This window comes from Phyllobates terribilis, unplaced genomic scaffold (assembly GCF_046119375.1).
Source record: "Phyllobates terribilis strain yellow unplaced genomic scaffold, ASM4611937v1 Scaffold_3__8_contigs__length_932513732, whole genome shotgun sequence".
NCBI lineage: Eukaryota > Metazoa > Chordata > Amphibia > Anura > Dendrobatidae > Phyllobates > Phyllobates terribilis.
Genome location: NW_027362763.1, coordinates 10,776,934 through 10,796,318, shown reverse-complemented (window position 1 = coordinate 10,796,318; position 19,385 = coordinate 10,776,934). Strand labels below are relative to the sequence as shown.

General features: G+C 41.2%; 57 non-coding genes across 57 annotated transcripts; all 57 read right to left on the bottom strand.

The window, feature by feature from the left end:
• Window positions 1-190: 190 nt before the first annotated feature.
• Window positions 191-263, bottom strand: TRNAV-CAC (transfer RNA valine (anticodon CAC)). The gene has a single exon. It is a non-coding gene; the product is annotated as a tRNA-Val (tRNA).
• A 712-nt stretch (window positions 264-975) lies between these two features.
• Window positions 976-1,048, bottom strand: TRNAV-CAC (transfer RNA valine (anticodon CAC)). The gene has a single exon. It is a non-coding gene; the product is annotated as a tRNA-Val (tRNA).
• Window positions 1,049-1,134: 86 nt separating this feature from the next.
• On the bottom strand, window positions 1,135-1,207 carry TRNAV-AAC (transfer RNA valine (anticodon AAC)). Its single transcript has one exon. It is a non-coding gene; the product is annotated as a tRNA-Val (tRNA).
• A 224-nt stretch (window positions 1,208-1,431) lies between these two features.
• On the bottom strand, window positions 1,432-1,504 carry TRNAV-UAC (transfer RNA valine (anticodon UAC)). Its single transcript has one exon. It is a non-coding gene; the product is annotated as a tRNA-Val (tRNA).
• Window positions 1,505-1,919: 415 nt separating this feature from the next.
• TRNAV-CAC (transfer RNA valine (anticodon CAC)) lies at window positions 1,920-1,992 on the bottom strand. The gene has a single exon. It is a non-coding gene; the product is annotated as a tRNA-Val (tRNA).
• Window positions 1,993-2,078: 86 nt separating this feature from the next.
• Window positions 2,079-2,151, bottom strand: TRNAV-AAC (transfer RNA valine (anticodon AAC)). The gene has a single exon. It is a non-coding gene; the product is annotated as a tRNA-Val (tRNA).
• Window positions 2,152-2,375: 224 nt separating this feature from the next.
• On the bottom strand, window positions 2,376-2,448 carry TRNAV-UAC (transfer RNA valine (anticodon UAC)). Its single transcript has one exon. It is a non-coding gene; the product is annotated as a tRNA-Val (tRNA).
• A 415-nt stretch (window positions 2,449-2,863) lies between these two features.
• TRNAV-UAC (transfer RNA valine (anticodon UAC)) lies at window positions 2,864-2,936 on the bottom strand. The gene has a single exon. It is a non-coding gene; the product is annotated as a tRNA-Val (tRNA).
• An 86-nt stretch (window positions 2,937-3,022) lies between these two features.
• Window positions 3,023-3,095, bottom strand: TRNAV-AAC (transfer RNA valine (anticodon AAC)). Its single transcript has one exon. It is a non-coding gene; the product is annotated as a tRNA-Val (tRNA).
• A 224-nt stretch (window positions 3,096-3,319) lies between these two features.
• Window positions 3,320-3,392, bottom strand: TRNAV-UAC (transfer RNA valine (anticodon UAC)). The gene has a single exon. It is a non-coding gene; the product is annotated as a tRNA-Val (tRNA).
• A 416-nt stretch (window positions 3,393-3,808) lies between these two features.
• TRNAV-CAC (transfer RNA valine (anticodon CAC)) lies at window positions 3,809-3,881 on the bottom strand. Its single transcript has one exon. It is a non-coding gene; the product is annotated as a tRNA-Val (tRNA).
• Window positions 3,882-3,968: 87 nt separating this feature from the next.
• On the bottom strand, window positions 3,969-4,041 carry TRNAV-AAC (transfer RNA valine (anticodon AAC)). Its single transcript has one exon. It is a non-coding gene; the product is annotated as a tRNA-Val (tRNA).
• A 711-nt stretch (window positions 4,042-4,752) lies between these two features.
• On the bottom strand, window positions 4,753-4,825 carry TRNAV-CAC (transfer RNA valine (anticodon CAC)). The gene has a single exon. It is a non-coding gene; the product is annotated as a tRNA-Val (tRNA).
• Window positions 4,826-4,911: 86 nt separating this feature from the next.
• Window positions 4,912-4,984, bottom strand: TRNAV-AAC (transfer RNA valine (anticodon AAC)). Its single transcript has one exon. It is a non-coding gene; the product is annotated as a tRNA-Val (tRNA).
• A 224-nt stretch (window positions 4,985-5,208) lies between these two features.
• On the bottom strand, window positions 5,209-5,281 carry TRNAV-UAC (transfer RNA valine (anticodon UAC)). The gene has a single exon. It is a non-coding gene; the product is annotated as a tRNA-Val (tRNA).
• A 415-nt stretch (window positions 5,282-5,696) lies between these two features.
• TRNAV-CAC (transfer RNA valine (anticodon CAC)) lies at window positions 5,697-5,769 on the bottom strand. Its single transcript has one exon. It is a non-coding gene; the product is annotated as a tRNA-Val (tRNA).
• Window positions 5,770-5,855: 86 nt separating this feature from the next.
• On the bottom strand, window positions 5,856-5,928 carry TRNAV-AAC (transfer RNA valine (anticodon AAC)). The gene has a single exon. It is a non-coding gene; the product is annotated as a tRNA-Val (tRNA).
• Window positions 5,929-6,152: 224 nt separating this feature from the next.
• On the bottom strand, window positions 6,153-6,225 carry TRNAV-UAC (transfer RNA valine (anticodon UAC)). The gene has a single exon. It is a non-coding gene; the product is annotated as a tRNA-Val (tRNA).
• Window positions 6,226-6,640: 415 nt separating this feature from the next.
• Window positions 6,641-6,713, bottom strand: TRNAV-CAC (transfer RNA valine (anticodon CAC)). Its single transcript has one exon. It is a non-coding gene; the product is annotated as a tRNA-Val (tRNA).
• Window positions 6,714-7,425: 712 nt separating this feature from the next.
• Window positions 7,426-7,498, bottom strand: TRNAV-CAC (transfer RNA valine (anticodon CAC)). Its single transcript has one exon. It is a non-coding gene; the product is annotated as a tRNA-Val (tRNA).
• Window positions 7,499-7,584: 86 nt separating this feature from the next.
• TRNAV-AAC (transfer RNA valine (anticodon AAC)) lies at window positions 7,585-7,657 on the bottom strand. Its single transcript has one exon. It is a non-coding gene; the product is annotated as a tRNA-Val (tRNA).
• Window positions 7,658-7,881: 224 nt separating this feature from the next.
• On the bottom strand, window positions 7,882-7,954 carry TRNAV-UAC (transfer RNA valine (anticodon UAC)). Its single transcript has one exon. It is a non-coding gene; the product is annotated as a tRNA-Val (tRNA).
• Window positions 7,955-8,369: 415 nt separating this feature from the next.
• Window positions 8,370-8,442, bottom strand: TRNAV-CAC (transfer RNA valine (anticodon CAC)). The gene has a single exon. It is a non-coding gene; the product is annotated as a tRNA-Val (tRNA).
• Window positions 8,443-8,528: 86 nt separating this feature from the next.
• TRNAV-AAC (transfer RNA valine (anticodon AAC)) lies at window positions 8,529-8,601 on the bottom strand. The gene has a single exon. It is a non-coding gene; the product is annotated as a tRNA-Val (tRNA).
• A 224-nt stretch (window positions 8,602-8,825) lies between these two features.
• Window positions 8,826-8,898, bottom strand: TRNAV-UAC (transfer RNA valine (anticodon UAC)). Its single transcript has one exon. It is a non-coding gene; the product is annotated as a tRNA-Val (tRNA).
• A 415-nt stretch (window positions 8,899-9,313) lies between these two features.
• TRNAV-UAC (transfer RNA valine (anticodon UAC)) lies at window positions 9,314-9,386 on the bottom strand. Its single transcript has one exon. It is a non-coding gene; the product is annotated as a tRNA-Val (tRNA).
• Window positions 9,387-9,472: 86 nt separating this feature from the next.
• TRNAV-AAC (transfer RNA valine (anticodon AAC)) lies at window positions 9,473-9,545 on the bottom strand. The gene has a single exon. It is a non-coding gene; the product is annotated as a tRNA-Val (tRNA).
• Window positions 9,546-9,769: 224 nt separating this feature from the next.
• Window positions 9,770-9,842, bottom strand: TRNAV-UAC (transfer RNA valine (anticodon UAC)). Its single transcript has one exon. It is a non-coding gene; the product is annotated as a tRNA-Val (tRNA).
• A 415-nt stretch (window positions 9,843-10,257) lies between these two features.
• Window positions 10,258-10,330, bottom strand: TRNAV-CAC (transfer RNA valine (anticodon CAC)). The gene has a single exon. It is a non-coding gene; the product is annotated as a tRNA-Val (tRNA).
• A 224-nt stretch (window positions 10,331-10,554) lies between these two features.
• TRNAV-UAC (transfer RNA valine (anticodon UAC)) lies at window positions 10,555-10,627 on the bottom strand. Its single transcript has one exon. It is a non-coding gene; the product is annotated as a tRNA-Val (tRNA).
• A 413-nt stretch (window positions 10,628-11,040) lies between these two features.
• TRNAV-CAC (transfer RNA valine (anticodon CAC)) lies at window positions 11,041-11,113 on the bottom strand. The gene has a single exon. It is a non-coding gene; the product is annotated as a tRNA-Val (tRNA).
• An 87-nt stretch (window positions 11,114-11,200) lies between these two features.
• TRNAV-AAC (transfer RNA valine (anticodon AAC)) lies at window positions 11,201-11,273 on the bottom strand. Its single transcript has one exon. It is a non-coding gene; the product is annotated as a tRNA-Val (tRNA).
• A 224-nt stretch (window positions 11,274-11,497) lies between these two features.
• Window positions 11,498-11,570, bottom strand: TRNAV-UAC (transfer RNA valine (anticodon UAC)). Its single transcript has one exon. It is a non-coding gene; the product is annotated as a tRNA-Val (tRNA).
• A 415-nt stretch (window positions 11,571-11,985) lies between these two features.
• On the bottom strand, window positions 11,986-12,058 carry TRNAV-UAC (transfer RNA valine (anticodon UAC)). Its single transcript has one exon. It is a non-coding gene; the product is annotated as a tRNA-Val (tRNA).
• An 86-nt stretch (window positions 12,059-12,144) lies between these two features.
• Window positions 12,145-12,217, bottom strand: TRNAV-AAC (transfer RNA valine (anticodon AAC)). Its single transcript has one exon. It is a non-coding gene; the product is annotated as a tRNA-Val (tRNA).
• A 224-nt stretch (window positions 12,218-12,441) lies between these two features.
• On the bottom strand, window positions 12,442-12,514 carry TRNAV-UAC (transfer RNA valine (anticodon UAC)). The gene has a single exon. It is a non-coding gene; the product is annotated as a tRNA-Val (tRNA).
• Window positions 12,515-12,929: 415 nt separating this feature from the next.
• On the bottom strand, window positions 12,930-13,002 carry TRNAV-CAC (transfer RNA valine (anticodon CAC)). Its single transcript has one exon. It is a non-coding gene; the product is annotated as a tRNA-Val (tRNA).
• An 86-nt stretch (window positions 13,003-13,088) lies between these two features.
• Window positions 13,089-13,161, bottom strand: TRNAV-AAC (transfer RNA valine (anticodon AAC)). The gene has a single exon. It is a non-coding gene; the product is annotated as a tRNA-Val (tRNA).
• Window positions 13,162-13,385: 224 nt separating this feature from the next.
• On the bottom strand, window positions 13,386-13,458 carry TRNAV-UAC (transfer RNA valine (anticodon UAC)). The gene has a single exon. It is a non-coding gene; the product is annotated as a tRNA-Val (tRNA).
• Window positions 13,459-13,871: 413 nt separating this feature from the next.
• Window positions 13,872-13,944, bottom strand: TRNAV-CAC (transfer RNA valine (anticodon CAC)). Its single transcript has one exon. It is a non-coding gene; the product is annotated as a tRNA-Val (tRNA).
• Window positions 13,945-14,031: 87 nt separating this feature from the next.
• TRNAV-AAC (transfer RNA valine (anticodon AAC)) lies at window positions 14,032-14,104 on the bottom strand. The gene has a single exon. It is a non-coding gene; the product is annotated as a tRNA-Val (tRNA).
• A 224-nt stretch (window positions 14,105-14,328) lies between these two features.
• On the bottom strand, window positions 14,329-14,401 carry TRNAV-UAC (transfer RNA valine (anticodon UAC)). The gene has a single exon. It is a non-coding gene; the product is annotated as a tRNA-Val (tRNA).
• A 413-nt stretch (window positions 14,402-14,814) lies between these two features.
• Window positions 14,815-14,887, bottom strand: TRNAV-CAC (transfer RNA valine (anticodon CAC)). Its single transcript has one exon. It is a non-coding gene; the product is annotated as a tRNA-Val (tRNA).
• Window positions 14,888-14,974: 87 nt separating this feature from the next.
• Window positions 14,975-15,047, bottom strand: TRNAV-AAC (transfer RNA valine (anticodon AAC)). Its single transcript has one exon. It is a non-coding gene; the product is annotated as a tRNA-Val (tRNA).
• A 224-nt stretch (window positions 15,048-15,271) lies between these two features.
• On the bottom strand, window positions 15,272-15,344 carry TRNAV-UAC (transfer RNA valine (anticodon UAC)). The gene has a single exon. It is a non-coding gene; the product is annotated as a tRNA-Val (tRNA).
• Window positions 15,345-15,759: 415 nt separating this feature from the next.
• TRNAV-UAC (transfer RNA valine (anticodon UAC)) lies at window positions 15,760-15,837 on the bottom strand. Its single transcript has one exon. It is a non-coding gene; the product is annotated as a tRNA-Val (tRNA).
• Window positions 15,838-15,918: 81 nt separating this feature from the next.
• On the bottom strand, window positions 15,919-15,991 carry TRNAV-AAC (transfer RNA valine (anticodon AAC)). The gene has a single exon. It is a non-coding gene; the product is annotated as a tRNA-Val (tRNA).
• Window positions 15,992-16,215: 224 nt separating this feature from the next.
• On the bottom strand, window positions 16,216-16,288 carry TRNAV-UAC (transfer RNA valine (anticodon UAC)). The gene has a single exon. It is a non-coding gene; the product is annotated as a tRNA-Val (tRNA).
• A 415-nt stretch (window positions 16,289-16,703) lies between these two features.
• Window positions 16,704-16,776, bottom strand: TRNAV-CAC (transfer RNA valine (anticodon CAC)). Its single transcript has one exon. It is a non-coding gene; the product is annotated as a tRNA-Val (tRNA).
• An 86-nt stretch (window positions 16,777-16,862) lies between these two features.
• Window positions 16,863-16,935, bottom strand: TRNAV-AAC (transfer RNA valine (anticodon AAC)). The gene has a single exon. It is a non-coding gene; the product is annotated as a tRNA-Val (tRNA).
• Window positions 16,936-17,159: 224 nt separating this feature from the next.
• Window positions 17,160-17,232, bottom strand: TRNAV-UAC (transfer RNA valine (anticodon UAC)). Its single transcript has one exon. It is a non-coding gene; the product is annotated as a tRNA-Val (tRNA).
• Window positions 17,233-17,647: 415 nt separating this feature from the next.
• TRNAV-CAC (transfer RNA valine (anticodon CAC)) lies at window positions 17,648-17,720 on the bottom strand. The gene has a single exon. It is a non-coding gene; the product is annotated as a tRNA-Val (tRNA).
• Window positions 17,721-17,806: 86 nt separating this feature from the next.
• On the bottom strand, window positions 17,807-17,879 carry TRNAV-AAC (transfer RNA valine (anticodon AAC)). Its single transcript has one exon. It is a non-coding gene; the product is annotated as a tRNA-Val (tRNA).
• A 224-nt stretch (window positions 17,880-18,103) lies between these two features.
• On the bottom strand, window positions 18,104-18,176 carry TRNAV-UAC (transfer RNA valine (anticodon UAC)). The gene has a single exon. It is a non-coding gene; the product is annotated as a tRNA-Val (tRNA).
• A 413-nt stretch (window positions 18,177-18,589) lies between these two features.
• On the bottom strand, window positions 18,590-18,662 carry TRNAV-CAC (transfer RNA valine (anticodon CAC)). The gene has a single exon. It is a non-coding gene; the product is annotated as a tRNA-Val (tRNA).
• Window positions 18,663-18,748: 86 nt separating this feature from the next.
• Window positions 18,749-18,821, bottom strand: TRNAV-AAC (transfer RNA valine (anticodon AAC)). Its single transcript has one exon. It is a non-coding gene; the product is annotated as a tRNA-Val (tRNA).
• Window positions 18,822-19,045: 224 nt separating this feature from the next.
• TRNAV-UAC (transfer RNA valine (anticodon UAC)) lies at window positions 19,046-19,118 on the bottom strand. Its single transcript has one exon. It is a non-coding gene; the product is annotated as a tRNA-Val (tRNA).
• Window positions 19,119-19,385: the final 267 nt, after the last annotated feature.

The window sequence follows — 19,385 nt, the reverse complement described above, 5'->3', positions numbered from 1 at the left end:
GAAAAAGCACGTAGATGCCTAGTTTTGCACACTAAAACTCTCAGGTGTTACTTGAATTGTGATAACCTATCAACTGTCAAAACCACACACTGTTGTCAAAAGCAAACTCACGTAGAAATCGTAGCGGTGAAAAAAATGCTGCTCAAACCAACAATATAATCTTGCATTTGGAAATAAAGAATAAATCACATGTTTCTGCCCGGTATCGAACCAGGGACCTTTCGCGTGTGAGGCGAACGTGATAACCGCTACACTACAGAAACTCACGGTACTACCAAAGACATTCACACATACCTAAATGCAATTGAACAAAATCATCCACCCAAAGCCAACAGGTTTACCTCAATGTTTAAAAACAAGACAAAGGGCATTTTTCAACCAGGGAACATGCGTTCATTTGTCAGGCCATTGTGAATCAAATGGGTGAAAATCATGCTGCCCAAACCAACAGTATAGCCTTGTGTGAGAAAAAATGCTCACAAACACATGTTTCTGCCCAGTGTCAAACCAGAGACCTTTCGCGTGTAAAGCGAACGTGATAACCACTACACTACAGAAACTTCATGAAAAGGAGTGAAATGTTCACGTCAAGCAATCAAGAGCAAAAGTGGAAACAGAGTAATGGCATCATCTGAAAAGCAAAACTTGCATCTTTCAATGAGGGAACTTTTCACTTGTCAGGCTAACGTGATTCTGGTTTAAACGTAGCTGAGCTGGATTTGCATGGAAAAAAACATTTTGGACAAAGCATTCTCATGCCTTTGTCCAAAAGCCAAAAAGAAAGAGAAAAAGCACGTAGATGCCTAGTTTTGCACCCTAAAACTCTCAGGTGTTACTTGAATTGTGATAACCTATCAACTGTCAAAACCACACACTGTTGTCAAAAGCAAACTCACGTAGAAATCGTAGCGGTGAAAAAAATGCTGCTCAAACCAACAATATAATCTTGCATTTGGAAATAAAGAATAAATCACATGTTTCTGCCCGGTATCGAACCGGGGACCTTTCGCGTGTGAGGCGAACGTGATAACCGCTACACTACAGAAAGAAGACGGAAAAAGCTTCTGTGGTCACGGCATGCAATCAAGATCAAGGACCGAAAGGCAAACGCTTTGATAGCAAACAATAAAATTATGCTTCTGCCCAGTTTCGAACTGGGGACCTTTCGCATGTTAGGCGAACGTGATAACCACTACACTACAGAAACTCACGGTACTACCAAAGACATTCACACATACCTAAATGCAATTGAACAAAATCATCCACCCAAAACCAACAGGTTTACCTCAATGTTTAAAAACAGGACAAAGGGCATTTTTCAACCAGGGAACATGCGTTCATTTGTCAGGCCATTGTGAATCAAATGGGTGAAAATCATGCTGCCCAAACCAACAGTATAGCCTTGTGTGAGAAAAAATGCTCACAAACACATGTTTCTGCCCAGTGTCAAACCAGGGACCTTTCGCGTGTAAAGCGAACGTGATAACCACTACACTACAGAAACTTCATGAAAAGGAGTGAAATGTTCACGTCAAGCAATCAAGAGCAAAAGTGGAAACAGAATAATGGCATCATCTGAAAAGCAAAACTTGCATCTTTCAATGAGGGAACTTTTCACTTGTCAGGCTAACGTGATTCTGGTTTAAACGTAGCTGAGCTGGATTTGCATGGAAAAAAACATTTTGGACAAAGCATTCTCATGCCTTTGTCCAAAAGCCAAAAAGAAAGAGAAAAAGCACGTAGATGCCTAGTTTTGCACCCTAAAACTCTCAGGTGTTACTTGAATTGTGATAACCTATCAACTGTCAAAACCACACACTGTTGTCAAAAGCAAACTCACGTAGAAATCGTAGCGGTGAAAAAAATGCTGCTCAAACCAACAATATAATCTTGCATTTGGAAATAAAGAATAAATCACATGTTTCTGCCCGGTATCGAACCGGGGACCTTTCGCGTGTGAAGCGAACGTGATAACCGCTACACTACAGAAAGAAGACGGAAAAAGCTTCTGTGGTCACGGCATGCAATCAAGATCAAGGACCGAAAGGCAAACGCTTTGATAGCAAACAATAAAATTATGCTTCTGCCCAGTTTCGAACTGGGGACCTTTCGCATGTTAGGCGAACGTGATAACCACTACACTACAGAAACTCACGGTACTACCAAAGACATTCACACATACCTAAATGCAATTGAACAAAATCATCCACCCAAAACCAACAGGTTTACCTCAATGTTTAAAAACAGGACAAAGGGCATTATTCAACCAGGGAACATGCGTTCATTTGTCAGGCCATTGTGAATCAAATGGGTGAAAATCATGCTGCCCAAACCAACAGTATAGCCTTGTGTGAGAAAAAATGCTCACAAACACATGTTTCTGCCCGGTGTCGAACCAGGGACCTTTCGCGTGTAAAGCGAACGTGATAACCACTACACTACAGAAACTTCATGAAAAGGAGTGAAATGTTCACGTCAAGCAATCAAGAGCAAAAGTGGAAACAGAGTAATGGCATCATCTGAAAAGCAAAACTTGCATCTTTCAATGAGGGAACTTTTCACTTGTCAGGCTAACGTGATTCTGGTTTAAACGTAGCTGAGCTGGATTTGCATGGAAAAAAACATTTTGGACAAAGCATTCTCATGCCTTTGTCCAAAAGCCAAAAAGAAAGAGAAAAAGCACGTAGATGCCTAGTTTTGCACCCTAAAACTCTCAGGTGTTACTTGAATTGTGATAACCTATCAACTGTCAAAACCACACACTGTTGTCAAAAGCAAAATCACGTAGAAATCGTAGCGGTGAAAAAAATGCTGCTCAAACCAACAATATAATCTTGCATTTGGAAATAAAGAATAAATCACATGTTTCTGCCCGGTATCGAACCGGGGACCTTTCGCGTGTAAGGCGAACGTGATAACCGCTACACTACAGAAAGAAGACGGAAAAAGCTTCTGTGGTCACGGCATGCAATCAAGATCAAGGACCGAAAGGCAAACGCTTTGATAGCAAACAATAAAATTATGCTTCTGCCCAGTTTCGAACTGGGGACCTTTCGCATGTTAGGCGAACGTGATAACCGCTACACTACAGAAACTCACGGTACTACCAAAGACATTCACACATACCTAAATGCAATTGAACAAAATCATCCACCCAAAGCCAACAGGTTTACCTCAATGTTTAAAAACAGGACAAAGGGCATTTTTCAACCAGGGAACATGCGTTCATTTGTCAGGCCATTGTGAATCAAATGGGTGAAAATCATACTGCCCAAACCAACAGTATAACATTGTGTGAGAAAAAATGCTCACAAACACATGTTTCTGCCCGGTGTCAAACCAGGGACCTTTTGCGTGTAAAGCGAACGTGATAACCACTACACTACAGAAACTTCATGAAAAGGAGTGAAATGTTCACGTCAAGCAATCAAGAGCAAAAGTGGAAACAGAGTAATGGCATCATCTGAAAAGCAAAACTTGCATCTTTCAATGAGGGAACTTTTCACTTGTCAGGCTAACGTGATTCTGGTTTAAACGTAGCTGAGCTGGATTTGCATGGAAAAAAACATTTTGGATAAAGCATTCTCATGCCTTTGTCCAAAAGCCAAAAAGAAAGAGAAAAAGCACGTAGATGCCTAGTTTTGCACCCTAAAACTCTCAGGTGTTACTTTGAATTGTGATAACCTATCAACTGTCAAAACCACACACTGTTGTCAAAAGCAAACTCACGTAGAAATCGTAGCGGTGAAAAAAATGCTGCTCAAACCAACAATATAATCTTGCATTTGGAAATAAAGAATAAATCACATGTTTCTGCCCGGTATCGAACCGGGGACCTTTCGCGTGTGAGGCGAACGTGATAACCGCTACACTACAGAAACTAGACGGAAAAAAGCTTCTGTGGTCACGGCATGCAATCAAGATCAAGGACCGAAAGGCAAACGCTTTGATAGCAAACAATAAAATTAAGCTTCTGCCCAGTTTCGAACTGGGGACCTTTCGCGTGTTAGGCGAACGTGATAACCGCTACACTACAGAAACTCACGGTACTACCAAAGACATTCACACATACCTAAATGCAATTGAACAAAATCATCCACCCAAAGCCAACAGGTTTACCTCAATGTTTAAAAACAGGACAAAGGGCATTTTTCAACCAGGGAACATGCGTTCATTTGTCAGGCCATTGTGAATCAAATGGGTGAAAATCATGCTGCCCAAACCAACAGTATAGCCTTGTGTGAGAAAAAATGCTCACAAACACATGTTTCTGCCTGGTGTCGACCAGGGACCTTTCGCATGTAAAGCCAACGTGATAACCACTACACTACAGAAACTTCATGAAAAGGAGTGAAATGTTCACGTCAAGCAATCAAGAGCAAAAGTGTAAACAGAGTAATGGCATCATCTGAAAAGCAAAACTTGCATCTTTCAATGAGGGAACTTTTCACTTGTCAGGCTAACGTGATTCTGGTTTAAACGTAGCTGAGCTGGATTTGCATGGAAAAAAACATTTTGGATAAAGCATTCTCATGCCTTTGTCCAAAAGCCAAAAAGAAAGAGAAAAAGCACGTAGATGCCTAGTTTTGCACCCTAAAACTCTCAGGTGTTACTTGAATTGTGATAACCTATCAACTGTCAAAACCACACACTGTTGTCAAAAGCAAACTCACGTAGAAATCGTAGTGGTGAAAAAAATGCTGCTCAAACCAACAATATAATCTTGCATTTGGAAATAAAGAATAAATCACATGTTTCTGCCCGGTATCGAACCGGGAACCTTTCGCGTGTGAGGCGAACGTGATAACCGCTACACTACAGAAACTAGACTAAAAAAGCTTCTGTGGTCACGGCACGCAATCAAGATCAAGGACCGAAAGGCAAACGCTTTGATAGCAAACAATAAAATTATGTTTCTGCCCAGTTTCGAACTGGGGACCTTTCGCATGTTAGGCGAACATGATAACTGCTACACTACAGAAACTCACGGTACTACCAAAGACATTCACACATACCTAAATGCAATTGAACAAAATCATCCACCCAAAGCCAACAGGTTTACCTCAATGTTTAAAAACAGGACAAAGGGCATTTTTCAACCAGGGAACATGCGTTCATTTGTCAGGCCATTGTGAATCAAATGGGTGAAAATCATGCTGCCCAAACCAACAGTATAGCCTTGTGTGAGAAAAAATGCTCACAAACACATGTTTCTGCCCGGTGTCAAACCAGGGACCTTTCGCGTGTAAAGCGAACGTGATAACCACTACACTACAGAAACTTCATGAAAGGGAGTGAAATGTTCACGTCAAGCAATCAAGTGCAAAAGTGGAAACAGAGTAATGGCATCATCTGAAAAGCAAAACTTGCATCTTTCAATGAGGGAACTTTTCACTTGTCAGGCTAACGTGATTCTGGTTTAAACGTAGCTGAGCTGGATTTGCATGGAAAAAAACATTTTGGATAAAGCATTCTCATGCCTTTGTCCAAAAGCCAAAAAGAAAGAGAAAAAGCACGTAGATGCCTAGTTTTGCACCCTAAAACTCTCAGGTGTTACTTGAATTGTGATAACCTATCAACTGTCAAAACCACACACTATTGTCAAAAGCAAACTCACGTAGAAATCGTAGCGGTGAAAAAAATGCTGCTCAAACCAACAATATAATCTTGCATTTGGAAATAAAGAATAAATCACATGTTTCTGCCCGGTATCGAACCGGGGACCTTTCGCGTGTGAGGCAAACGTGATAACCGCTACACTACAGAAACTAGACGGAAAAAGCTTCTGTGGTCACGGCATGCAATCAAGATCAAGGACCGAAAGGCAAACGCTTTGATAGCAAACAATAAAATTATGTTTCTGCCCAGTTTCGAACTGGGGACCTTTCGCATGTTAGGCGAACATGATAACCGCTACACTACAGAAACTCACGGTACTACCAAAGACATTCACACATACCTAAATGCAATTGAACAAAATCATCCACCCAAAGCCAACAGGTTTACCTCAATGTTTAAAAACAGGACAAAGGGCATTTTTCAACCAGGGAACATGCGTTCATTTGTCAGGCCATTGTGAATCAAATGGGTGAAAATCATGCTGCCCAAACCAACAGTATAGCCTTGTGTGAGAAAAAAAGCTCACAAACACATGTTTCTGCCCGGTGTCGAACCAGGGACCTTTCGCGTGTAAAGCGAACGTGATAACCACTACACTACAGAAACTTCATGAAAAGGAGTGAAATGTTCACGTCAAGCAATCAAGAGCAAAAGTGGCAACAGAGTAATGGCATCATCTGAAAAGCAAAACTTGCATCTTTCAATGAGGGAACTTTTCACTTGTCAGGCTAACGTGATTCTGGTTTAAACGTAGCTGAGCTGGATTTGCATGGAAAAAAACATTTTGGACAAAGCATTCTCATGCCTTTGAACAAAAGCCAAAAAGAAAGAGAAAAAGCACGTAGATGCCTAGTTTTGCACACTAAAACTCTCAGGTGTTACTTGAATTGTGATAACCTATCAACTGTCAAAACCACACACTGTTGTCAAAAGCAAACTCACGTAGAAATCGTAGCGGTGAAAAAAATGCTGCTCAAACCAACAATATAATCTTGCATTTGGAAATAAAGAATAAATCACATGTTTCTGCCCGGTATCGAACCAGGGACCTTTCGCGTGTGAGGCGAACGTGATAACCGCTACACTACAGAAACTCACGGTACTACCAAAGACATTCACACATACCTAAATGCAATTGAACAAAATCATCCACCCAAAGCCAACAGGTTTACCTCAATGTTTAAAAACAAGACAAAGGGCATTTTTCAACCAGGGAACATGCGTTCATTTGTCAGGCCATTGTGAATCAAATGGGTGAAAATCATGCTGCCCAAACCAACAGTATAGCCTTGTGTGAGAAAAAATGCTCACAAACACATGTTTCTGCCCAGTGTCAAACCAGAGACCTTTCGCGTGTAAAGCGAACGTGATAACCACTACACTACAGAAACTTCATGAAAAGGAGTGAAATGTTCACGTCAAGCAATCAAGAGCAAAAGTGGAAACAGAGTAATGGCATCATCTGAAAAGCAAAACTTGCATCTTTCAATGAGGGAACTTTTCACTTGTCAGGCTAACGTGATTCTGGTTTAAACGTAGCTGAGCTGGATTTGCATGGAAAAAAACATTTTGGACAAAGCATTCTCATGCCTTTGTCCAAAAGCCAAAAAGAAAGAGAAAAAGCACGTAGATGCCTAGTTTTGCACCCTAAAACTCTCAGGTGTTACTTGAATTGTGATAACCTATCAACTGTCAAAACCACACACTGTTGTCAAAAGCAAACTCACGTAGAAATCGTAGCGGTGAAAAAAATGCTGCTCAAACCAACAATATAATCTTGCATTTGGAAATAAAGAATAAATCACATGTTTCTGCCCGGTATCGAACCGGGGACCTTTCGCGTGTGAGGCGAACGTGATAACCGCTACACTACAGAAAGAAGACGGAAAAAGCTTCTGTGGTCACGGCATGCAATCAAGATCAAGGACCGAAAGGCAAACGCTTTGATAGCAAACAATAAAATTATGCTTCTGCCCAGTTTCGAACTGGGGACCTTTCGCATGTTAGGCGAACGTGATAACCACTACACTACAGAAACTCACGGTACTACCAAAGACATTCACACATACCTAAATGCAATTGAACAAAATCATCCACCCAAAACCAACAGGTTTACCTCAATGTTTAAAAACAGGACAAAGGGCATTTTTCAACCAGGGAACATGCGTTCATTTGTCAGGCCATTGTGAATCAAATGGGTGAAAATCATGCTGCCCAAACCAACAGTATAGCCTTGTGTGAGAAAAAATGCTCACAAACACATGTTTCTGCCCAGTGTCAAACCAGGGACCTTTCGCGTGTAAAGCGAACGTGATAACCACTACACTACAGAAACTTCATGAAAAGGAGTGAAATGTTCACGTCAAGCAATCAAGAGCAAAAGTGGAAACAGAATAATGGCATCATCTGAAAAGCAAAACTTGCATCTTTCAATGAGGGAACTTTTCACTTGTCAGGCTAACGTGATTCTGGTTTAAACGTAGCTGAGCTGGATTTGCATGGAAAAAAACATTTTGGACAAAGCATTCTCATGCCTTTGTCCAAAAGCCAAAAAGAAAGAGAAAAAGCACGTAGATGCCTAGTTTTGCACCCTAAAACTCTCAGGTGTTACTTGAATTGTGATAACCTATCAACTGTCAAAACCACACACTGTTGTCAAAAGCAAACTCACGTAGAAATCGTAGCGGTGAAAAAAATGCTGCTCAAACCAACAATATAATCTTGCATTTGGAAATAAAGAATAAATCACATGTTTCTGCCCGGTATCGAACCGGGGACCTTTCGCGTGTGAAGCGAACGTGATAACCGCTACACTACAGAAAGAAGACGGAAAAAGCTTCTGTGGTCACGGCATGCAATCAAGATCAAGGACCGAAAGGCAAACGCTTTGATAGCAAACAATAAAATTATGCTTCTGCCCAGTTTCGAACTGGGGACCTTTCGCATGTTAGGCGAACGTGATAACCACTACACTACAGAAACTCACGGTACTACCAAAGACATTCACACATACCTAAATGCAATTGAACAAAATCATCCACCCAAAACCAACAGGTTTACCTCAATGTTTAAAAACAGGACAAAGGGCATTATTCAACCAGGGAACATGCGTTCATTTGTCAGGCCATTGTGAATCAAATGGGTGAAAATCATGCTGCCCAAACCAACAGTATAGCCTTGTGTGAGAAAAAATGCTCACAAACACATGTTTCTGCCCGGTGTCGAACCAGGGACCTTTCGCGTGTAAAGCGAACGTGATAACCACTACACTACAGAAACTTCATGAAAAGGAGTGAAATGTTCACGTCAAGCAATCAAGAGCAAAAGTGGAAACAGAGTAATGGCATCATCTGAAAAGCAAAACTTGCATCTTTCAATGAGGGAACTTTTCACTTGTCAGGCTAACGTGATTCTGGTTTAAACGTAGCTGAGCTGGATTTGCATGGAAAAAAACATTTTGGACAAAGCATTCTCATGCCTTTGTCCAAAAGCCAAAAAGAAAGAGAAAAAGCACGTAGATGCCTAGTTTTGCACCCTAAAACTCTCAGGTGTTACTTGAATTGTGATAACCTATCAACTGTCAAAACCACACACTGTTGTCAAAAGCAAAATCACGTAGAAATCGTAGCGGTGAAAAAAATGCTGCTCAAACCAACAATATAATCTTGCATTTGGAAATAAAGAATAAATCACATGTTTCTGCCCGGTATCGAACCGGGGACCTTTCGCGTGTAAGGCGAACGTGATAACCGCTACACTACAGAAAGAAGACGGAAAAAGCTTCTGTGGTCACGGCATGCAATCAAGATCAAGGACCGAAAGGCAAACGCTTTGATAGCAAACAATAAAATTATGCTTCTGCCCAGTTTCGAACTGGGGACCTTTCGCATGTTAGGCGAACGTGATAACCGCTACACTACAGAAACTCACGGTACTACCAAAGACATTCACACATACCTAAATGCAATTGAACAAAATCATCCACCCAAAGCCAACAGGTTTACCTCAATGTTTAAAAACAGGACAAAGGGCATTTTTCAACCAGGGAACATGCGTTCATTTGTCAGGCCATTGTGAATCAAATGGGTGAAAATCATACTGCCCAAACCAACAGTATAACATTGTGTGAGAAAAAGTGCTCACAAACACATGTTTCTGCCCAGTGTCGAACCAGGGACCTTTCGCGTGTAAAGCGAACGTGATAACAACTACACTACAGAAACTTCATGAAAAGGCGTGAAATGTTCACGTCAAGCAATCAAGAGCAAAAGTGTAAACAGAGTAACGGCATCATCTGAAAAGCAAAACTTGCATCTTTCAATGAGGGAACTTTTCACTTGTCAGGCTAACGTGATTCTGGTTTAAACGTAGCTGAGCTGGATTTGCATGGAAAAAAACATTTTGGACAAAGCATTCTCATGCCTTTGTCCAAAAGCCAAAAAGAAAGAGAAAAAGCACGTAGATGCCTAGTTTTGCACCCTAAAACTCTCAGGTGTTACTTGAATTGTGATAACCTATCAACTGTCAAAACCACACACTGTTGTCAAAAGCAAACTCACGTAGAAATCGTAGCGGTGAAAAAAATGCTGCTCAAACCAACAATATAATCTTACATTTGGAAATAAAGAATAAATCACATGTTTCTGCCCGGTATCGAACCGGGGACCTTTCGCGTGTGAGGCGAACGTGATAACCGCTACACTACAGAAACTCACGGTACTACCAAAAACATTCACACATACCTAAATGCAATTGAACAAAATCATCCACCCAAAGCCAACAGGTTTACCTCAATGTTTAAAAACAGGACAAAGGGCATTTTTCAACCAGGGAACATGCGTTCATTTGTCAGGCCATTGTGAATCAAATGGGTGAAAATCATGCTGCCCAAACCAACAGTATAGCCTTGTGTGAGAAAAAATGCTCACGAACACATGTTTCTGCCCGGTGTCGAACCAGGGACCTTTTGCGTGTAAAGCGAACGTGATAACCACTACACTACAGAAACTTCATGAAAAGGAGTGAAATGTTCACGTCAAGCAATCAAGAGCAAAAGTGGAAACAGAGTAATGGCATCATCTGAAAAGCAAAACTTGCATCTTTCAATGAGGGAACTTTTCACTTGTCAGGCTAACGTGATTCTGGTTTAAACATAGCTGAGCTGGATTTGCATGGAAAAAAACATTTTGGATAAAGCATTCTCATGCCTTTGTCCAAAAGCCAAAAAGAAAGAGAAAAAGCACGTAGATGCCTAGTTTTGCACCCTAAAACTCTCAGGTGTTACTTGAATTGTGATAACCTATCAACTGTCAAAACCACACACTTGTCAAAAGCAAACTCACGTAGAAATCGTAGCGGTGAAAAAAATGCTGCTCAAACCAACAATATAATCTTGCATTTGGAAATAAAGAATAAATCACATGTTTCTGCCCGGTATCGAACCGGGGACCTTTCGCGTGTGAGGCGAACCTGATAACCGCTACACTACAGAAACTAGACGGAAAAAAGCTTCTGTGGTCACGGCATGCAATCAAGATCAAGGACCGAAAGGCAAACGCTTTGATAGCAAACAATAAAATTATGCTTCTGCCCAGTTTCGAACTGGGGACCTTTCGCATGTTAGGCGAACATGATAACCGCTACACTACAGAAACTCACGGTACTACCAAAGACATTCACACATACCTAAATGCAATTGAACAAAATCATCCACCCAAAGCAAACAGGTTTACCTCAATGTTGAAAAACAGGACAAAGGGCATTTTTCAACCAGGGAACATGCGTTCATTTGTCAGGCCATTGTGAATCAAATGGGTGAAAATCATGCTGCCCAAACCAACAGTATAGCCTTGTGTGAGAAAAAATGCTCACAAACACATGTTTCTGCCCGGTGTCGAAACAGGGACCTTTCGCGTGTAAAGCGAACGTGATAACCACTACACTACAGAAACTTCATGAAAAGGAGTGAAATGTTCACGTCAAGCAATCAAGAGCAAAAGTGGAAACAGAGTAATGGCATCATCTGAAAAGCAAAACTTGCATCTTTCAATGAGGGAACTTTTCACTTGTCAGGCTAACGTGATTCTGGTTTAAATGTAGCTGAGCTGGATTTGCATGGAGAAAACTATTTTGGACAAAGCATTCTCATGCCTTTGTCCAAAAGCCAAAAAGAAAGAGAAAAAGCACGTAGATGCCTAGTTTTGCACCCTAAAACTCTCAGGTGTTACTTGAATTGTGATAACCTATCAACTGTCAAAACCACACACTGTTGTCAAAAGCAAACTCACGTAGAAATCGTAGCGGTGAAAAAAATGCTGCTCAAACCAACAATATAATCTTGCATTTGGAAATAAAGAATAAATCACATGTTTCTGCCCGGTATCGAACCGGGGACCTTTCGCGTGTAAGGCGAACGTGATAACCGCTACACTACAGAAAGAAGACGGGAAAAGCTTCTGTGGTCACGGCATGCAATCAAGATCAAGGACCGAAAGGCAAACGCTTTGATAGCAAACAATAAAATTATGCTTCTGCCCAGTTTCGAACTGGGGACCTTTCGCATGTTAGGCGAACGTGATAACCGCTACACTACAGAAACTCACGGTACTACCAAAGACATTCACACATACCTAAATGCAATTGAACAAAATCATCCACCCAAAGCCAACATGTTTACCTCAATGTTTAAAAACAGGACAAAGGGCATTTTTCAACCAGGGAACATGCGTTCATTTGTCAGGCCATTGTGAATCAAATGGGTGAAAATCATACTGCCCAAACCAACAGTATAGCCTTGTGTGAGAAAAAATGCTCACAAACACATGTTTCTGCCCAGTGTCGAACCAGGGACCTTTCGCGTGTAAAGCAAACGTGATAACCACTACACTACAGAAACTTCATGAAAAGGAGTGAAATGTTCACGTCAAGCAATCAAGAGCAAAAGTGGAAACAGAGTAATGGCATCATCTGAAAAGCAAAACTTGCATCTTTCAATGAGGGAACTTTTCACTTGTCAGGCTAACGTGATTCTGGTTTAAACGTAGCTGAGCTGGATTTGCATGGAAAAAAACATTTTGGACAAAGCATTCTCATGCCTTTGTCCAAAAGCCAAAAAGAAAGAGAAAAAGCACGTAGATGCCTAGTTTTGCACCCTAAAACTCTCAGGTGTTACTTGAATTGTGATAACCTATCAACTGTCAAAACCACACACTGTTGTCAAAAGCAAACTCACGTAGAAATCGTAGCGGTGAAAAAAATGCTGCTCAAACCAACAATATAATCTTGCATTTGGAAATAAAGAATTAATCACATGTTTCTGCCCGGTATCGAACCGGGGACCTTTCGCGTGTGAGGCGAACGTGATAACCGCTACACTACAGAAACTAGACGGAAAAAGCTTCTGTGGTCACGGCATGCAATCAAGATCAAGGACCGAAAGGCAAACGCTTTGATAGCAAACAATAAAATTATGTTTCTGCCCAGTTTCGAACTGGGGACCTTTCGCGTGTTAGGCGAACGTGATAACCGCTACACTACAGAAACTCACGGTACTACCAAAAACATTCACACATACCTAAATGCAATTGAACAAAATCATCCACCCAAATCCAACAGGTTTACCTCAATGTTTAAAAACAGGACAAAGGGCATTTTTCAACCAGGGAACATGCGTTCATTTGTCAGGCCATTGTGAATCAAATGGGTGAAAATCATGCTGCCCAAACCAACAGTATAGCCTTGTGTGAGAAAAAATGCTCACAAACACATGTTTCTGCCCGGTGTCGAACCAGGGACCTTTTGCGTGTAAAGCGAACGTGATAACCACTACACTACAGAAACTTCATGAAAAGGAGTGAAATGTTCACGTCAAGCAATCAAGAGCAAAAGTGGAAACAGAGTAATGGCATCATCTGAAAAGCAAAACTTGCATCTTTCAATGAGGGAACTTTTCACTTGTCAGGCTAACGTGATTCTGGTTTAAACGTAGCTGAGCTGGATTTGCATGGAAAAAAACATTTTGGATAAAGCATTCTCATGCCTTTGTCCAAAAGCCAAAAAGAAAGAGAAAAAGCACGTAGATGCCTAGTTTTGCACCCTAAAACTCTCAGGTGTTACTTGAATTGTGATAACCTATCAACTGTCAAAACCACACACTTGTCAAAAGCAAACTCACGTAGAAATCGTAGCGGTGAAAAAAATGCTGCTCAAACCAACAATATAATCTTGCATTTGGAAATAAAGAATAAATCACATGTTTCTGCCCGGTATCGAACCGGGGACCTTTCGCGTGTGAGGCGAACATGATAACCGCTACACTACAGAAACTAGACGGAAAAAAGCTTCTGTGGTCACGGCATGCAATCAAGATCAAGGACCGAAAGGCAAACGCTTTGATAGCAAACAATAAAATTATGTTTCTGCCCAGTTTCGAACTGGGGACCTTTCGCGTGTTAGGCGAACGTGATAACCGCTACACTACAGAAACTCACGGTACTACCAAAAACATTCACACATACCTAAATGCAATTGAACAAAATCATCCACCCAAATCCAACAGGTTTACCTCAATGTTTAAAAACAGGACAAAGGGCATTTTTCAACCAGGGAACATGCGTTCATTTGTCAGGCCATTGTGAATCAAATGGGTGAAAATCATGCTGCCCAAACCAACAGTATAGCCTTGTGTGAGAAAAAATGCTCACAAACACATGTTTCTGCCCGGTGTCGAACCAGGGACCTTTTGCGTGTAAAGCGAACGTGATAACCACTACACTACAGAAACTTCATGAAAAGGAGTGAAATGTTCACGTCAAGCAATCAAGAGCAAAAGTGGAAACAGAGTAATGGCATCATCTGAAAAGCAAAACTTGCATCTTTCAATGAGGGAACTTTTCACTTGTCAGGCTAACGTGATTCTGGTTTAAACGTAGCTGAGCTGGATTTGCATGGAAAAAAACATTTTGGATAAAGCATTCTCATGCCTTTGTCCAAAAGCCAAAAAGAAAGAGAAAAAGCACGTAGATGCCTAGTTTTGCACCCTAAAACTCTCAGGTGTTACTTGAATTGTGATAACCTATCAACTGTCAAAACCACACACTTGTCAAAAGCAAACTCACGTAGAAATCGTAGCGGTGAAAAAAATGCTGCTCAAACCAACAATATAATCTTGCATTTGGAAATAAAGAATAAATCACATGTTTCTGCCCGGTATCGAACCGGGGACCTTTCGCGTGTGAGGCGAACATGATAACCGCTACACTACAGAAACTAGACGGAAAAAAGCTTCTGTGGTCACGGCATGCAATCAAGATCAAGGACCGAAAGGCAAACGCTTTGATAGCAAACAATAAAATTATGCTTCTGCCCAGTTTCGAACTGGGGACCTTTCGCATGTTAGGCGAACATGATAACCGCTACACTACAGAAACTCACGGTACTACCAAAGACATTCACACATACCTAAATGCAATTGAACAAAATCATCCACCCAAAGCCAACAGGTTTACCTCAATGTTTAAAAACAGGACAAAGGGCATTTTTCAACCAGGGAACATGCGTTCATTTGTCAGGCCATTGTGAATCAAATGGGTGAAAATCATGCTGCCCAAACCAACAGTATAGCCTTGTGTGAGAAAAAATGCTCACAAACACATGTTTCTGCCCGGTGTCGAACCAGGGACCTTTCGCGTGTAAAGCGAACGTGATAACCACTACACTACAGAAACTTCAAGAAAAGGAGTGAAATGTTCACGTCAAGCAATCAAGAGCAAAAGTGGAAACAGAGTAATGGCATCATCTGAAAAGCAAAACTTGCATCTTTCAATGAGGGAACTTTTCACTTGTCAGGCTAACGTGATTCTGGTTTAAATGTAGCTGAGCTGGATTTGCATGGAGAAAACTATTTTGGACAAAGCATTCTCATGCCTTTGTCCAAAAGCCAAAAAGAAAGAGAAAAAGCACGTAGATGCCTAGTTTTGCACCCTAAAACTCTCAGGTGTTACTTGAATTGTGATAACCTATCAACTGTCAAAACCACACACTGTTGTCAAAAGCAAACTCACGTAGAAATCGTAGCGGTGAAAAAAATGCTGCTCAAACCAACAATATAATCTTGCATTTGGAAATAAAGAATAAATCACATGTCTCTGCCCGGTATCGAACCGGGGACCTTTCGCGTGTAAGGCGAACGTGATAACCGCTACACTACAGAAAGAAGACGGAAAAAGCTTCTGTGGTCACGGCATGCAATCAAGATCAAGGACCAAAAGGCAAACGCTTTGATAGCAAACAATAAAATTATGCTTCTGCCCAGTTTCGAACTGGGGACCTTTCGCATGTTAGGCGAACGTGATAACCGCTACACTACAGAAACTCACGGTACTACCAAAGACATTCATACATACCTAAATGCAATTGAACAAAATCATCCACCCAAAGCCAACAGGTTTACCTCAATGTTTAAAAACAGGACAAAGGGCATTTTTCAACCAGGGAACATGCGTTCATTTGTCAGGCCATTGTGAATCAAATGGGTGAAAATCATACTGCCCAAACCAACAGTATAGCCTTGTGTGAGAAAAAATGCTCACAAACACATGTTTCTGCCCAGTGTCGAACCAGGGACCTTTCGCGTGTAAAGCAAACGTGATAACCACTACACTACAGAAACTTCATGAAAAGGAGTGAAATGTTCACGTCAAGCAATCAAGAGCAAAAGTGGAAACAGAGTAATGGCATCATCTGAAAAGCAAAACTTGCATCTTTCAATGAGGGAACTTTTCACTTGTCAGGCTAACGTGATTCTGGTTTAAACGTAGCTGAGCTGGATTTGCATGGAAAAAAACATTTTGGACAAAGCATTCTCATGCCTTTGTCCAAAAGCCAAAAAGAAAGAGAAAAAGCACGTAGATGCCTAGTTTTGCACCCTAAAACTCTCAGGTGTTACTTGAATTGTGATAACCTATCAACTGTCAAAACCACACACTGTTGTCAAAAGCAAACTCACGTAGAAATCGTAGCGGTGAAAAAAATGCTGCTCAAACCAACAATATAATCTTGCATTTGGAAATAAAGAATAAATCACATGTTTCTGCCCGGTATCGAACCGGGGACCTTTCGCGTGTGAGGCGAACGTGATAACCGCTACACTACAGAAAGAAGACGGAAAAAGCTTCTGTGGTCACGGCATGCAATCAAGATCAAGGACCGAAAGGCAAACGCTTTGATAGCAAACAATAAAATTATGCTTCTGCCCAGTTTCGAACTGGGGACCTTTCGCATGTTAGGCGAACGTGATAACCACTACACTACAGAAACTCACGGTACTACCAAAGACATTCACACATACCTAAATGCAATTGAACAAAATCATCCACCCAAAGCCAACAGGTTTACCTCAATGTTTAAAAACAGGACAAAGGGCATTTTTCAACCAGGGAACATGCGTTCATTTGTCAGGCCATTGTGAATCAAATGGGTGAAAATCATGCTGCCCAAACCAACAGTATAGCCTTGTGTGAGAAAAAATGCTCACAAACACATGTTTCTGCCCAGTGTCAAACCAGGGACCTTTCGCGTGTAAAGCGAACGTGATAACCACTACACTACAGAAACTTCATGAAAAGGAGTGAAATGTTCACGTCAAGAAATCAAGAGCAAAAGTGGAAACAGAGTAATGGCATCATCTGAAAAGCAAAACTTGCATCTTTCAATGAGGGAACTTTTCACTTGTCAGGCTAACGTGATTCTGGTTTAAACGTAGCTGAGCTGGATTTGCATGGAAAAAAACATTTTGGACAAAGCATTCTCATGCCTTTGTCCAAAAGCCAAAAAGAAAGAGAAAAAGCACGTAGATGCCTAGTTTTGCACCCTAAAACTCTCAGGTGTTACTTGAATTGTGATAACCTATCAACTGTCAAAACCACACACTGTTGTCAAAAGCAAACTCACGTAGAAATCGTAGCGGTGAAAAAAATGCTGCTCAAACCAACAATATAATCTTGCATTTGGAAATAAAGAATAAATCACATGTTTCTGCCCGGTATCGAACCGGGGACCTTTCGCGTGTGAGGCGAACGTGATAACTGCTACACTACAGAAACTAGACGGAAAAAGCTTCTGTGGTCACGGCATGCAATCAAGATCAAGGACCGAAAGGGAAACGCTTTGATAGCAAACAATAAAATTATGTTTCTGCCCAGTTTCGAACTGGGGACCTTTCGCGTGTTAGGCGAACGTGATAACCGCTACACTACAGAACCTCACGGTACTACCAAAGACATTCACACATACCTAAATGCAATTGAACAAAATCATCCACCCAAAGCCAACAGGTTTACCTCAATGTTTAAAAACAGGACAAAGGGCATTTTTCAACCAGGGAACATGCGTTCATTTGTCAGGCCATTGTGAATCAAATGGGTGAAAATCATGCTGCCCAAACCAACAGTATAGCCTTGTGTGAGAAAAAATGCTCACAAACACATGTTTCTGCCCGGTTTCGAACCAGGGACCTTTTGCGTGTAAAGCGAACGTGATAACCACTACACTACAGAAACTTCATGAAAAGGAGTGAAATGTTCACGTCAAGCAATCAAGAGCAAAAGTGGAAACAGAGTAATGGCATCATCTGAAAAGCAAAACTTGCATCTTTCAATGAGGGAACTTTTCACTTGTCAGGCTAACGTGATTCTGGTTTAAACGTAGCTGAGCTGGATTTGGATGGAAAAAAACATTTTGGATAAAGCATTCTCATGCCTTTGTCCAAAAGCCAAAAAGAAAGAGAAAAAGCACGTAGATGCCTAGTTTTGCACCCTAAAACTCTCAGGTGTTACTTGAATTGTGATAACCTATCAACTGTCAAAACCACACACTTGTCAAAAGCAAACTCACGTAGAAATCGTAGCGGTGAAAAAAATGCTGCTCTAACCAACAGTATAATCTTGCATTTGGAAATAAAGAATAAATCACATGTTTCTGCCCGGTATCGAACCGGGGACCTTTCGCGTGTGAGGCAAACGTGATAACCGCTACACTACAGAAACTAGACGGAAAAAGCTTCTGTGGTCACGGCATGCAATCAAGATCAAGGACCGAAAGGCAAACGCTTTGATAGCAAACAATAAAATTATGTTTCTGCCCAGTTTCGAACTGGGGACCTTTCGCGTGTTAGGCGAACGTGATAAACGCTACACTACAGAAACTCACGGTACTACCAAAGACATTCACACATACCTAAATGCAATTGAACAAAATCATCCACCCAAAGCCAACAGGTTTACCTCAATGTTTAAAAACAGGACAAAGGGCATTTTTCAACCAGGGAACATGCGTTCATTTGTCAGGCCATTGTGAATCAAATGGGTGAAAATCATGCTGCCCAAACCAACAGTATAGCCTTGTGTGAGAAAAAATGCTCACAAACACATGTTTCTGCCCGGTGTCGAACCAGGGACCTTTCACGTGTAAAGCGAACGTGATAACCACTACACTACAGAAACTTCATGCAAAGGAGTGAAATGTTCACGTCAAGCAATCAAGAGCAAAAGTGGAAACAGAGTAATGGCATCATCTGAAAAGCAAAACTTGCATCTTTCAATGAGGGAACTTTTCACTTGTCAGGCTAACGTGATTCTGGTTTAAACGTAGCTGAGCTGGATTTGCATGGAAAAAAACATTTTGGACAAAGCATTCTCATGCCTTTGTCCAAAAGCCAAAAAAAAGAGAAAAAGCACGTAGATGCCTAGTTTTGCACCCTAAAACTCTCA